This window comes from Gorilla gorilla, chromosome 4 (assembly GCF_029281585.2).
Source record: "Gorilla gorilla gorilla isolate KB3781 chromosome 4, NHGRI_mGorGor1-v2.1_pri, whole genome shotgun sequence".
Taxonomy (NCBI): domain Eukaryota; kingdom Metazoa; phylum Chordata; class Mammalia; order Primates; family Hominidae; genus Gorilla; species Gorilla gorilla.
In genome coordinates, this window is record NC_073228.2 from 70828441 (window position 1) to 70844233 (window position 15793).

Consider the following 15793-nt stretch of genomic DNA (forward strand, 5'->3'; position numbering starts at 1 on the left):
CTTCCTCATCCGGCCCTTAATTCACTAAAGACTAACAGGGAACGATGTTCATTACCAAAGTGGGTGCTCCCCCTACTGTAGCACAGAACGCGGCGCTGTTCTCACTATTGAATTGGAATAATATTTTTAGTATGAAAATTAATTCTAGAAATCTATTACAGTTCATTTTCCAGAAAACAAGGGTAGCAAAAATAATATAGGTTTGTTTCTTAATTTCTTTATGACACACATCACTGGTTCATGTGATAACGTGTGGATTCTCACCTGGAAGACACAAGAGGAATAAAATCACCCATATTTTAAACTCTATCTCACGTCTCTCAACATTTCAGGCTGTGCTCATTTACACACTACAGAATGATGAATATTCAGACGAAACTTTTGCAGAACAATTAAAATTGCAAAATCGGAGCCGGGCGCGGTGGCTCACGCCTGTATTCCCAGCAGCACTTCGGGAGGCCGAGGTGGGAGTATCGCTTGAGCCCGGGAATTCAAGACCAGCCTGGGCAATATAGTGAGCCATCATCTCTAAAAAAAGAAAAAGAAAAAGAAAAAATTGCAAAATTACCTAAAATGAAATGCATACATTGAAACGCACACAATTATTATGAAAATTAAAGTTAATATTAACAATATATGACATGAGCCACAAGATTTACATTAAAATAGTCTAGTTGACAATAACTTGAATATTTAAATAAAGTCCTCTTTATCTCTAAATAATATATTTACAGTCTGCCATTATATGAATCACTTAAAATTCAGATGAGGATATTAATCAATATTGACAATTTCTTCAGGAATATCAAGTGAATAATAATGATTTCACGTTTTGGTTTCATTTTGTTTTTGACATAAGATCTTGTTCTGCTGCCCAGGCTGGAGTACAGCAGCAGGATCGTGGCTCACTACAGCCTCTGCCTTCTGGGCTAAAGCAGTCCTCCTACTTCAGCCTCCTGTGTAACTGGGACCACAGATGCGCACCACCAGGCCCAGGTAATTTTTTATTTTTTATTTTTTGGTAGAGGCAGTGTCTTATTATGTTTCCCAAGCTAGTCTTGAACTTCTGGGCTCAAGCAAGCCTCTCACTTCAGCCACCCAAAATGCTGGGATTACAGGCATGAGTCACCATGCCCAGCATAAAGATTTTATTATGTGGAAATAAAAGGACATTAAAATATAATTTGAAATAACCCATTTCTCGCAAGTATTTATTTTTCCACCAGTTAATCAAATAGTGCCAACACTAGACACCAACCCCACTTCCATTGCTAATCCCACTAATACACTCACCAAGACTTCAATTCCTGACCCCCATGTCTCAGGATACTCCTCAATAGCCATTGCTGTAGTATATCCAAAAACAACCATCGTACCCCCTAGATAAATTTAAAAAAACCATTAAACCCATATAACCTCCCCCGTAATTCAGAATAATAACACACCCAACTACACCACTAATAATCAATACTATACTCCCATAAATAGGAGAAGGTTTAGAAGAAAACCCTACAAACCCTATTACTAAAGCCACACTTAATGATAATAAAGCATATGTGATCAATCCCATGTGGATTACAACCACGACCAATGATATGAGAAACCATCATTTTATTTCGACTATAAGAACACCAATGACCCCAACACGTAAAACTAATCCACTAGTAAAAATAATCAACCACTCACTTATCGATCTCCCCGCCCCATCCAACATCTCCATATGATGGAACTTCGGCTCGCTTCTTGGTGCCTGCTTAACCCTTCAAATTATTACAGGACTATTCCTAGCTATACACTACTCACCAGACGCCTCAACCGCCTTCTCCTCAGTCGTCCACATCACTCGAGATGTAAACTAAGGCTGAATCATCCGCTACCTCCATGCCAATGGCGCCTCAATATTTTTCATCTGCCTCTTCCTACATATTGGCCGAGGCCTGTACTATGGCTCATTTCTCTACCTAGAAACCTGAAACATTGGCATCATTCTCCTACTCACAACCATAGCAACAGCCTTCATAGGCTAGGTACTCCCATGAGGCCAGATATCCTTCTGAGGGGCCATGGTAATCACAAATCTACTGTCTGCCATTCCTTACGTCGGAACAGACCTGGTGCAGTGGGTTTGAGGTGGTTATTCAGTAGACAAACCCACTCTCACACGATTCTTCACCTTCCACTTTATCCTACCTTTCATTATTACAGCCCTAGTAGTCTTACACCTACTATTTCTCCATGAGACAGCATCAAATAACCCCTCAGGAATCTCCTCTCACTCCAACAAAATTACCTTCCACCCCTACTACATGACCAAAGATATCCTAGGCCTATTTCTCCTCCTTCTCACCCTAATAACACTAGTACTGTTTTCACCCGACCTCCTAACTGATCCAGATAACTACACCCTAGCCAACCGCCTGAATACTCCACCCCATATTAAACCTGAATGGTATTTTCTATCTGCCTACGTAATCTTATGATCCATCCCCAACAAACTAGGAGGTGTACTGGCCCTCCTACTATCAATCCTCATCCTAGCAGCAATTCCCACACTTCACGTGTCCGAACAACAAAGCATAATATTCTGTCCACTAAACCAATTCCTATATTGACTCCTAATTAAAGATCTCCTTATCCTCACATGGGTTAGAGGACAACCAGCATTCGTAGTTTACTTTGCTACAATTCTAGCCCTGATACCGCTTGCCTCCCTACTCAAAAACAAAATACTCAAATGGACCTGCCCTTGTAGTATAAACCAATATATTGGTCTTGTAAACCAGAAATGGAGACTCTCTCCCAAGGACAACTCAGAGAAAAAGTACTTGACTTCACCATCAGCACCCAAAGCTAAGATTCTAATTTAAACTACTCTCTGTATTCTCATGAGGAAGCCATTTTGGGTACAACCCAAGTATCGACCCACCCCACCATAATTTTATATATATCGTGAATTTCTGCTAGCCACCATGAATATTATATAGTACTATAATTGCTTAACTGTACATAGTACATATCAAACAAAACTCAACAACTCCTCCCCACGACGCTTACAAGCAAGGACTAGAATACCTTAACTAACTGTAACACATTAAACCCACCCTCCAAAAGAAACTTCTCAACCACAAGTGTACCAAAAAACACTATATATCCTTAAGAGTACATAGTACATCTAATCGCTCATGGCAGATAGCACATTCCAGTTAAACAAGTCCTCGTCAATACGGATATCCGCCTCAGATAGTGGTCCGTTGTTCACCATCCTCTGTGAAATCAATATCCTGCAGAAGAGTGCTACTCTTCTTGATCCAGGTCCATAATACTTGGGGGTAGCTATAATGAACTGTATCCGGCATCTTGTTCTTACCTCACGGCCACAAAGTCAAGACCGCCCACACGTTCCCCTTAAATAAGACATCACGATGGATCACGGGTCTATCACCCTGTTAATCAGTCGCGGGAGCTCTCCATGCATTTGGTATTTTAATCTGGGGGGTGTGCACGCGACAGCATTGTGAAACGCTGGCCCCAGAGCACCCTATGTCGCAGTGTCTGTCTTTGATTCCTGCCCCATCCCATTATTGATCACACCTACATTCAATATCCCAGACGAGCATACCTATCACAAGGTGCTAATTAATTCATGCTTGTAGGACATAACAACAATCAGTAAACACACCCACAGCCGCTTTTCACATCAACTCTACAATAAAATTCTACAAATCCCCCTTCCCCCATCTTTGGCCTCACCAACCCAGGAAAAGACATCTTTGCCAAACCCCAAAAACAAAAAGCCTTAATCCAACTCAACCAGAGCCCAAATTTTTATCTTTAGGCTGTACGCATTTTTAACAGTCACCCCTCAACTAACACGTCTTTTTCCCTCTTAGCCTCACTTCACAGACTCTACAAATTTAGTTACCCCTTTTTCAGCCATCCCATTCAACGCATGCCCGACCACTACTAAACCAACACCCTAAACTAACCCAACCCCAAAGGCAAGGCTTCCCCCCCCACCCATTGCTTGTATGCCCATCCCCTAGCCTTGCTTACACTGTGCAATCACACAGTCTATGTAGCTTAATGACCCAAAGCAAGACACTGAAAATATCTAGATGGGCCTACACTGCCCCATAGACAAATAGGTTTGGTCCTAGACTTTCTATTAACTCTTAGTAAGATTACACAAGCAAACATCGCCACCCTGGTGAAATAACCCTCTAAATCACTACAATCAAAAGGAGTAAGTATCAAGCACGCATTAGTGCAGCTCAAAACACTTTGCCTAGCCACACCCCCACGGGAGACAGCAGTGATAAACCTTTAGCAATAAACGAAAGTTTAACTGAGCTATACTAACTTTAGGGTTGGTTAATTTCATGCCAGCCACCACGGTCATACGACAACCCCAAGCTAATAGAGACTGGCGTAAAGAATGTTTTAGATTATCCCTCAATAAAGCTAAATTTCACCTAAGTTGTAGAAAACCCTAGTTGATATAAAACAAACTACGCAAGTGGCTTTAATATTTCTGAATACACAATAGCGAAGATTCAAACTGGGATTAGATACCCCACTATGCTCAGCCCTAAACTTCAACAGTTAAATCAACAAAACTGCTCGCCAGAACACTAGGAGCAACAGCTTAAAACTCAAAGGACCTGGCGGTGCTTCACATCCCTCTAGAGGAGCCTGTTCTATAATCGATAAACCCCGATTCACCTCACCACCTCTTGCTCAGCCTATATACCGCCATCTTCAGCAAACCCTGACAAAGACCACAAAGTAAGCACAAGTATCTACATAAAAACGTTAGGTCAAGGTGTAGCCTATGAGGTGGCAAGAAATGGGCTACATTTTCTACCCCAGAAAATTCTACGATAACCCTTATGAAACCTGAGGGTCCAAGGAGGATTTAGTAGTACATTAAGAACAGAGTGCTTAATTGAATAGGGCCATAAAGCACGCACACACCACCCATCACCCTCCTCAAGTATATTTCAAGGACTATCTAACTAAAACCCCTATGCATTTATATAGAGGAGATAAGTCGTAACATGGTAAGTGTACTGGAAAGTGCACTTGGATAAACCAAGGTGTAGCTTAACATAAAGCACCCTGCTTACACCTGGGAGATTTCAATTTAATTTGACCACCCTGAGCTAATTCTAGCCCCAAACCCAACTAATTCTACTACCAAATAACCTCAACTAAAACATTTACCCAAATAAAGTATAGGCGATAGAAATGGTATCTCGGCGCAATAGACATAATACCGCGATGGAAAGATGAAAAAACATAACCAAGCATAAAATAGCAAGGAAAAACCCCTATACCTTCTGAATAATGAATTAACTAGAAATAACTTTACAAAGAGAACCAAAGCCAAGACCCCCGAAACCAGATGAGCTACCTAAGAACAGCTGAAAGAGCACACCCATCTATGTAGCAAAATGGTGGGAAGATTCATAGGTAGAGGTGACAAGCCTACCGAGCCTGGTGATAGCTGGTTGTCCAAGATAGAATCTTAGTTCAACTTTAAATTTATCTACAGAACCACCTAATCCCTTTGTAAATTTAACTGTTAGTCTAAAGAGGGACAGCTCTTTAGACACTAGGAAAAAACCTTGTAGAGAGAGTAAAAAATATAACTTCCAAAGTTGGCCTAGAAGAAGCCATCAATTAAGAAGGCGTTCAAGCTCGACGCCCAACCACCCAAAAAATCCCAAACACATAACTGAACTCCTCACATCACATTGGACCAATCTATCACTTCATAGAAGAAATAATGTTAGTATAAGTGACATGAAAACATTCTCCTCCGCGTAAGCCTACATCAGACCAAAATACTTCACTGACAATTAACAGCCCAATATCTATAAATAATCAATAAAACCATTATTACCCACACTGTTAACCCAACACAGGCATGCTTACAAGGAAAGGTTAAAAAAAGTAAAAGGAACTCAGCGAATCTTACCCCTCCTGTTTATCAAAAACATCACCTCTAGCATTACCAGTACTAGAGGCACCACCTGCCCAGTGACATATGTTTAACGGCCGCGGTACCCTAACCGTGTAAAGGTAGCATAATCACTTGTTCCTTAAATAGGGACTTGTATGAATGGCTCCACGAGGGTTCAGCTGTCTCTTACTTTCAACCAGTGAAATTGACCTGCCCTTGAAGAGGCGGACATAATACAACAAGACGAGAAGACCCTAAGGAGCTTTAATTTACGAATGCAAACAAGACCAAATAGGCCCGCAGGCCCTAAACTACCAGACCTGCGTGAAAAATTTCGGTTGGGGCGACCTCGGAGTATAACCCAACCTCCGAGCAACATATGCTGAGACTATACCAGTCAAGGCGAATATCCACATACAATTGACCCAATAATTTGACCAACGGAACAAGTTACCCTAGTGATAACAGTGCAATCCTATTCTAGGGTCCATAACGACAGTAGCATTTACGACCTCGATGTTGGATGAGGACATCCCAATGGTGCAGCCGCTATTAAAGGTTCGTTTGTTCAACGATTAGAGTCCTATGTGATCTGAGTTCAGACCGGAGTAATCCAGGTCGGTTTCTATCTATTCTACATTTCTTCCAGTACGAAAGGATAAGAGAAATGGGGCCCACTTCATAAAGTGCCCCTCCCCCATAGATGGTATTATCTCAACATTATACTGTACCCACACCCACCCAAGAACAGGGTTTGTTAGGATGGCAGAGCCCAGCAATTGCATAAAATTTAAAACTTTACAACCAGAGGTTCAACCCCTCTTCTTAACAACATGTCCATAACTAACCTTCTACTTCTTATTGTACCCATCCTAATCACCATGGCATTCCTCATGCTAACTGAATGAAAAATCCCAGGCTACATGCAACTACGCAAAGGGCCCAATATTGTAGGCCCCTATGGACTATTACAACCTTTTGCCTATGCCATAAAACTCTTTACCAAAGAATCCTTAAAACCCTCAACGTCAACTGTTACCCTCTACATCACTGCCCCAACCTTAGCCCTCTCTATTGCCCTTCTACTATGAACTCCCCTCCCTATACCTAACCCCCTAGTTAATCTTAACTTAGGCCTTCTATTCATTCTGGCTACATCCAGCCTAGCTGTCTACTCTGTCCTATGATCAGGATGAGCATCAAACTCAAACTATGCCCTGATGGGTGCATTAGGAGCAGTCGCCCAAACAATTTCATACGAAGTTACCCTAGCTATCATCCTATTATCGATCCTACTAATAAGCGGCCCATTCAATCTCTGCACCCTCATTAGAACACAAGAACACCTCTGACTACTCCTACCATCATGACCCCTAGCTATAATATGATTTTTTTCTACACTAGCAGAAACCAATCGAGCTGCTTTTGACCTTACCGAAGGAGAATCAGAACTAGTCTCAGGCTTCAACACTGAATATGCTGCAGGCCCATTCGCCCTATTCTTTATAGCCGAATACATAAATATCATTATAATAAATGCCCTAACTGTCATAATCTTCCTAGGTACAATATATAATATTCACCTACCAGAACTCTACACAGTATGCTTCACCATTAAAACCCTATTCCTAACCTCTCTATTTTTATGAATCCGAACAGCATACTCCCGATTCTGCTACGATCAACTCATGTATCTCTTATGAAAAAATTTCTTACCATTTACACTAGCACTACTTATATGATACATCTCAATACCCGCTACAATTTCCAACATTCCCCCCTAAACTTAAGAAATATGTCTGACAAAAGAGTTACTTTGATAGAATAAATAATAGAGGTTTGAATCCTCTTATTTCTAGGACCATAGGAATTGAACCCATCCCTGAGAATCCAAAATTCTCCGTGCCACGTGTCACACCCTATCCTGGAGTAAGGTCAGCTAAATAAGCTATTGGGCCCATACCCAGAAAATGTTGGTTATATCCTTCCTGTACTAATCAATCCACTGGCCCAACCTGTCATCTACTCCACCGTTTTCACAGGTACACTCATTGCAACATTAAGCTTGCACTGATTTTTTACCTGGACAGGATTGAAAATAAACATACTAGCTTTTATCCCAATTTTAATTAAAAAAATAAACCCCCGCTCTACAGAAACCACTACCAAATACTTTCTCACATAAGCAACCGCATCTATAATCCTCATAATAGCTATCCTCTCCAACAATGTACTCTCCAGACAATGAACCACAACCAACACCACCAACCAATACTCATCATTAATAATCACAACAGCCCTAGTAATAAAACTAGGAATAGCCCCTTTCCGTTTCTGAGTCCCAGAAGTCACTCAAGGAACCCCTCTAATATCCAGCCTACTTCTCCTCACATGACAAAAATTAGACCCTATTTCAATTATATATCAAATCTCCCCATTAATAAACATTCTCCTTACCCTTTCAATCTTATCCATTATAGTGGGTAGCTGGGGTGGACTGAACCAAACCCAACTATGTAAAATCCTAGCATACTCCTCAATCACCCATATAGGCTGAATAATAGCAGTACTAGCATACAACCCAAATATCACCATTTTCAACCTAATCATCTATATCATTCTAACAACCACCACATTCCTGGTACTCAACTTGAACTCTAGCACTACAACCCTACTACTGTCCTGCACCTGAAATAAACTAACCTGACTAATACCCCTAATCCCATCTACCCTACTATCACTAGGAGGCCTTCCCCCACTAACTGGCTTTCTACCCAAATGAATTATCATTGATGAATTCACAAAAAATAACAACCTCATTATCCCCACTACCATAGCCATTATTACCCTCCTTAACCTATATTTTTACATACGCTTAATCTACTCTGCTTCAATTACACTATTCCCCATATCCAACAACGTAAAAATAAAATGACAATTTGAAAATACAAAATCCACACCACTCTTCCCCACACTCACTGTCCTTTCCACCCTCCTCCTACCAATCTCTCCACTTACACTACCCACCTCATAGAAATTTATGTTAAACGCAGACTAAGAGCCTTCAAAGCCCTTAGTAAGTTAATAATACTTAATTTCTGCAGCACCCAAGGACTGCAAAACCCTACTTTGCATCTACTGAACGCAAATCAGCCACTTTAATTAAGCTAAGCCCTTGCTAGATCAATGGGACTTAAACCCACAAAAATTTAGTTAACAGCTAAATACCTTAATCAACTGGCTTCAATCTACTTCTCCCGCCGCAAGGGAAAAAAGGCGGGAGAAGCCCAGTCAGGACTGAAGCTGCTTCTTTGAATTTGCAATTCAGCATGAAAGGCACCTCAGGGCTGGTAAAAAGAGAGTTTTTAGATTTACAGTCTAATGCTTTGCTCAGCCATCTTACCCACTAATGTTCGCCAACCGCTGACTATTCTCAACAAATCATAAAGATATCGGAACACTATATTTATTGTTTGGTGCATGAGCTGGAGTCTTGGGCACAGCCTTAAGCCTCCTTATTCAGACTGAACTAGGTCAACCTGGCAACCTTCTAGGTAACGACCACATCTACAACGTCATCGTCACAGCCCACACATTCGTCATAATCTTTTTCACAGTAATGTCTATCATAATTGGAGGTTTTGGCAATTGACTGGTCCCCCTGATCATTGGCGCCCCTGACATGGCATTTCCCTGCGTAAATAACATAAGCTTCTGGTTCCTTCCCCACCCCTTTCTACTACTGCTTGCATCTGCTATGATAGAAGCCGGTGCCGGAACAGGTTGAACGGTTTACCCTCCTTTGGCAGGAAACTATTCCCATCCAGGGGCCTCTGTAGACCTAACCATTTTCTCCCTTCATCTAGCAGGTGTCTCCTCTATTCTAGGAGCTTTTAATTTCATCACCACAATTATTAACATAAAACCCCCTGCCATATCTCGATACCAAACGCCCCTCTTTGTCTGATCTGTCCTAATCACGGCAGTCCTACTCCTCCTCTCCCTTCCAGTCTTGGCCGCTGGCACTACTATACTGCTAACAGACCACAACCTTAATATTACCTTTTTGACCTGGCCGGAGGAGGGGACCCTATCCTATAACAACACCTATTTTGATTCTTTGGTCACCCCGAAGTCTATATTCTCATCCTACCAGGCTTTGGAATAATTTCTCACATCGTAACATATTATTCCGGAAAGAAAGAACCATTCGGGTACATAGGTATGGTCTGGGCTATAATATCAATTGGCTTCCTAGGGTTTATTGTATGAGCCCATCATATATTCACAGTAGGGATAGATGTAGACACACAAGTTTACTTTACCTCTGTCACTATAATTATTGCCATCCCCACTGGTGTCAAAGTATTTAGCTGACTTGCTACGCTCCATGGGGGTAACACCAAATGGTCCACCGCAGTACTCTGAGCCCTAGGATTCATCTTCCTTTTTACAGTGGGCGGCCTAACCGGCATTGTACTAGCAAACTCATCATTAGACATCGTACTACATGATACATATTATGTTGTGGCCCACTCACTACGTTCTATCAATAGGAGCTGTGTTCACCATCATGGGGGGCTTCATCCACTGATTTCCCTTATTCTCAGGCTACACGCTCGGCTAAGCTTATGCCAAAATTCACTTTGCCATCATATTTGTAGGTGTAAATCTAACCTTCTTCCCGCAGCACTTTCTCGGCCTATCTGAGATGTCCCGATGTTATTCCAACTACCCCGATGCATATACCACATGAAATATTTTATCATCTGTAGGCTCATTCATCTCCCTAAAAGGAGTAATGCTAATAATTTTCATAACCTGAGAGACCTTTGCTTCAAAGCGAAAAGTCCTAATAATTGAGCAACCTTCCACTAACCTAGAGTGGCTGTAGGGATGCCCTCCACCCTACCATACATTTAAAGAACCAGTCTACATAAAACCTAGACAAAAAAAGGAAGGAATTGAACCTCCTAAGGCTGGTTTCAAGCCAGCCTCATAACCCCTATGACTTTTTCAACAAGATATTAGAAAAACTATTTCATAACTTTGTCAAAGTTAAGTTACAGGTTAAACCCCATATATCTTAATGGCACACACAGCCCAGCTAGGTCTTCAAGACACCACATCCCCTATCATAGAAGAGCTAATCGCCTTCCATGATCACGCCCTCATAATCATCTTTCTTATCAGCTTTCTAGTTTTATACGCCCTCTTCCTAACAATTACAACAAAACTGACACTAACATCACAGACGCCCAAGAAATAGAAACTGTTTGAATGATTCTACCTTCCATTATCCTAGTCCTAATTGCCCTTCCATCCCTACGTATCCTGTACATAACAGATGAAATCAATGACCCTTCTTTTACCATTAAATCAATCGGACACCAATGATACTGAACCTATGAATACACCGATTATGGAGGATTAATTTTCAACTCCTATATACTTCCACCACTATTCTTAGACCCAGGTGACCTTCGACTTCTTAAAGCTGATAATCGAGTAGTCCTTCCAATTGAAGCCCCTGTTCATATAATAATTACATCACAAGACGTCCTACACTCATGAACTGTCCCCACATTAGGCTTAAAAACAGATGTAATCCCCGGACGCCTAAACCAAACCACATTCACCGCCATACGACCAGGAGTATACTACGGTCAATGCTCAGAAATCTGCAGAGCTGACCATGGCTTCATAACCATCATTCTAGAACTAATCCCGCTAAAAATCTTCGAAATAGGACCTGTATCCACTTTATAGGCTACCGCCCACTCTCTTAATAAGGTTCACTGTAGAGCTGACCCAGCATTAACCTTTTAAGTTAAAGACTAAGAGAATCGCTATCTCTTTACAGTGAAATGCCTCAACTAGACACCACCATATGACCCACTATCATCACATCAATACTCCTCACATTATTCCTCATCATTCAACTAAAAGTACTAAACACAAACTACCATCTGCCTACCTCACTAAAAATTATTAACATGCAAAACCACAATAATCCTTGAGAGTCAAAATGAACGAAAATCTGTTTATTCATTCATTGCCCCCACAATTCTAGGCCTGCCAGCTGCAGTGCCGATCATTCTATTTCTCCCCATGCTGATTCCAGCTTCCAAACACCTTATCAACAACCGATTAATTACCACTCAACAGTGACTAATTCAACTCACCGTAAAACAAATAATAACAATAAATAACATTAAAGGACGAACCTGATCCCTCATGCTAATATCCCTAATTATCTTCATTGCTACAACCAATCTCCTCGGGCTCTTGCCCCACTCATTCACACCAACTACCCAACTATCTATAAACCTGGCCATGGCAATCCCCCTATGAGCAGGTGCAGTAATTACAGGCTTCTGCTTTAAAACCAAAAATACCTTAGCCCATCTCTTGCCACAACGCACACCATCACCCCTCATTCCCATACTAATTATTATCCAAACCATCAGCCTATTTATCCAACCAATAGCCCTAGTCATGCCCCTAACTGCTAATATTATGGCAGGCCATCTGCTCATACACTTAATCGGAAGCGCCACACTAGCGCTATCAACTATCAACCTCCCCAGAACCTCAATCACCTTCACAATTTTGAGTGTACTGACGATTCTCGAAATCGCTGTCGCCCTGATTCAAGCCTATGTTTTTACACTCCTAGTGAGCCTCTACCTACATGACAATACATAATGACTCACCAATCACATTCCTATCACGTAGTAAAACCCAGCCCATGACCTCTAACAGGGGCCCTTTCAGCCCTCCTAATGACATCCGGCCTAGCTATATGATTCCACTTTTACTCTACCACCCTACTAACACTAGGCCTACTGACCAATGCACTAACCATATACCAATGATGATGTGATGTTGTACGAGAAGGTACATACCAAGGCCACCACACGGTACCCATCCAAAAAGTCTTTCGGTATGGAATAATTTTATTCATCATCTCAGAAGTCTTTTTCTTCGCTGTATTCTTCTGAGCATTCTACCACTCCAGCCTAGCCCCTACCCCTCAACTAGGAGGACACTGACCCCCAACAGGCATCACTCCACTCAACCCCCTAGAAGTCCCACTCCTAAACACGTCTGTACTACTCGCATCGGGAGTTTCAATTACTTGAGCTCACTATAGCCTAATAGAGAACAATTGTAATCAAGCAATTCAAGCACTACTTATCACAATCTTACTAGACATCTACTTCACCCTCCTACAAGTTTCAGAATACTTTGAAGCCTCCTTTACTATCGCCGATGGTATCTTATGGTTCAACATGTTTTGTAGCTACGGGCTTCCACGGGCTCCCCGTCATCATTGGTTCAACATTCCTTACTGTTTGCCTTATCCGCCAACTATTATATCATTTTACATCCAAGTACCACTTCGGCTTCGAAGCCACCGCTTGATACTGACACTTTGTAGATGTAGTTTGACTATTCCTATATGTCCCTATCTACTGGTGAGGATCTTACTCTTTTAGTATAGACAGTACCACTGACTTCCAATTAACTAGTTTCGATAACACTCGAAAAAGAGTAATAAACCTGGCACTAGCCCTAACAGTCAACACCCTCCTGGCCCCATTACTAATAACCATCACATTTTGATTACCACAACTTAATATCTACATAGAAAAGTCTAACCCTTATGAATGTGGGTTTGACCCACTATCCTCTGCTCGCATTCCCTTCTCCATAAAATTCTTCGATTGCTATCACCTTTTTATTATTTGACCTAGAAATTGCCCTATTACTACCCCTACCGTGAGCCCTCCAAACAACCAATCTACCACTAACAGTTGTATCATCACTCATATTAGTTACTATCTTAATCCTAAATTTGACTTATGAACGATCCCAGAAAAGGTTAGACTGAGTCAAATTGGTAAGTAGTTTAATAAACAAAAACAATGATTTTGACTTATTAGATTATGATAGTCATACTTACAAAATGCCCCTCATCTACATAAACATTACATTAGCATTTACTACCTCACTGTTAGGAATACTAATCTATCGCTCACACCTAACGTCCTCCCTATTATGCCTAGAGGGGATAATATTATCTCTGTTCATCGTAAACACCCTCATAACCCTAAACACACACTCTCCCTTAATTAACATCATACCTATCACCATATTAGTCTTTGCTGCCTGTGAAGCAGCAGTGGGCCTCACCCTACTAGTCTCAATTTCTAACAGATACGGTCTAGATTACGTACATAACTTAAACTTACTCCAATGTTAAAATTAACTATCCCTACAATCATACTACTTCCAACAACGTGACTCTCTAAAAACCATATAATTTGAATTAACATAACCACTCACAGCCTAATTATCAGCTCTATCCCACTGTTATTTTTCAACCAAGCCAACGACAATCTATTTAGCTACTCTCTGTCTTTCTCCTCTGACCCCCTGATGACACCCCTTCTAATACTAACAGCCTGACTTCTACCTCTTATGATCATAGCGAGTCAATGCCACTTATCTAGCAAGCCCCCCTTACGGAAAAAAACTTTACCTGTCTGTACTAATCACCCTTCAAATCTCCCTGATCATAGGCCACAGAACTAATCATATTGATTATTAGTGGTGTAGTTGGGTGTGTTATTATTCTGAATTATGGGGGAGGTTATATGGGTTTAATGGTTTTTTAAATTTATCTAGGTGTATAATGGTTGTTTTTGGATATACTACAGCAATGGCTATTGAGGAGTATCCTGAGACACGGGGGTCAGGAATTGAAGTCTTGGTGAGTGTATTAGTGGGATTAGCAATGGAAGTGGGGTTGGTCTTATGAGTGAAGGAGTATGATGGGGTGGTGGTAGTGGTCACATTCTTTGTTGAACAAACGGTACCTCAAATAACTTCATACAAATACTACTGGGAAACTTAGCATTTTATTAAAATGTTTAAATTTCATATGTTATCAAATCTAACATATTAGTAATAATATATTCCTTTTATTCAACCTTAAAGTTCTATTCAACAATAGCAATTTATAATTTTATATTATTAAATGTTATTCAGTTTAATAATTATTTTATAATTTAGCATTAATGAAACCAGCACAGACAATATAATGTTCATGATATTTTATGTATATGTTTAACATACACATACATAATTCAACATTAATGGCTTCCTTAATTACCATTAATATTATAATTTTATATTATCGTTTAAGGTTGCCCTTCTATTTTAATATTAGATGTTTTAGCATCCATCAGTTCTATCAAGCTCTTCTCACTGGTTCTTCTTTGAATTCCAGACATGGCCACAATCTTCTCTTCTAAAATTCTAAAATCTGAGGGCTCTCGCTGGCTGGGTGCTGCTGGAAGAACTGTAACTTGGTTGTTACCTCAACGGTATTTTATTTTAAATGTTTCAATTAAAAGAAGTTTTTAAAAATGTGGAAATCCCTGAGAATATTCACTTTTTTAAATATAATGGGAATAGGTATGGCTGAAGTCTGTTTCTCCTCATTTGATCCAGGGGTGCTTCTGAGAACTCTTCCAAGTGCCAGATCCTGGGCCGCTGGCAGCTTGGCCCCAGTGGCAGTTCAGTTACCCCATCATGGCTGGGGCACCAGGGGAGCCCCACAGGTGGGCGAAAATTACCGTAGATTAAAACCTAGGCAGTTTAACACAAGCAGCCAGCACCAACATCACGGCACTTGATCTTCCAACTTCCTGCACTACCAATTCTATGTCTCATCACATTCTCCTCTGGCCTCTCGGCCCCCAGCACGCAGGCTTCAGCCTCTGTTTCTGCTGAAGCCCTTTCTTTATACACCCTAGA

At 40.9% G+C, this 15793-nt stretch overlaps 1 long non-coding RNA gene and 2 pseudogenes across 1 annotated transcript; all 3 read left to right on the plus strand.

Moving 5' to 3' along the window:
- The first annotated feature begins 6014 nt into the window (after positions 1-6014).
- Positions 6015-15405, plus strand: LOC129533939 (uncharacterized). The gene is made up of 3 exons (XR_008680359.2): positions 6015-6523; positions 14660-14744; positions 15264-15405. It is a non-coding gene; the product is annotated as an uncharacterized lncRNA (long non-coding RNA).
- On the plus strand, positions 11055-11734 carry LOC129533937 (cytochrome c oxidase subunit 2-like; annotated as a pseudogene).
- Positions 11994-12673, plus strand: LOC129533936 (ATP synthase subunit a-like; annotated as a pseudogene).
- Positions 15406-15793: the final 388 nt, after the last annotated feature.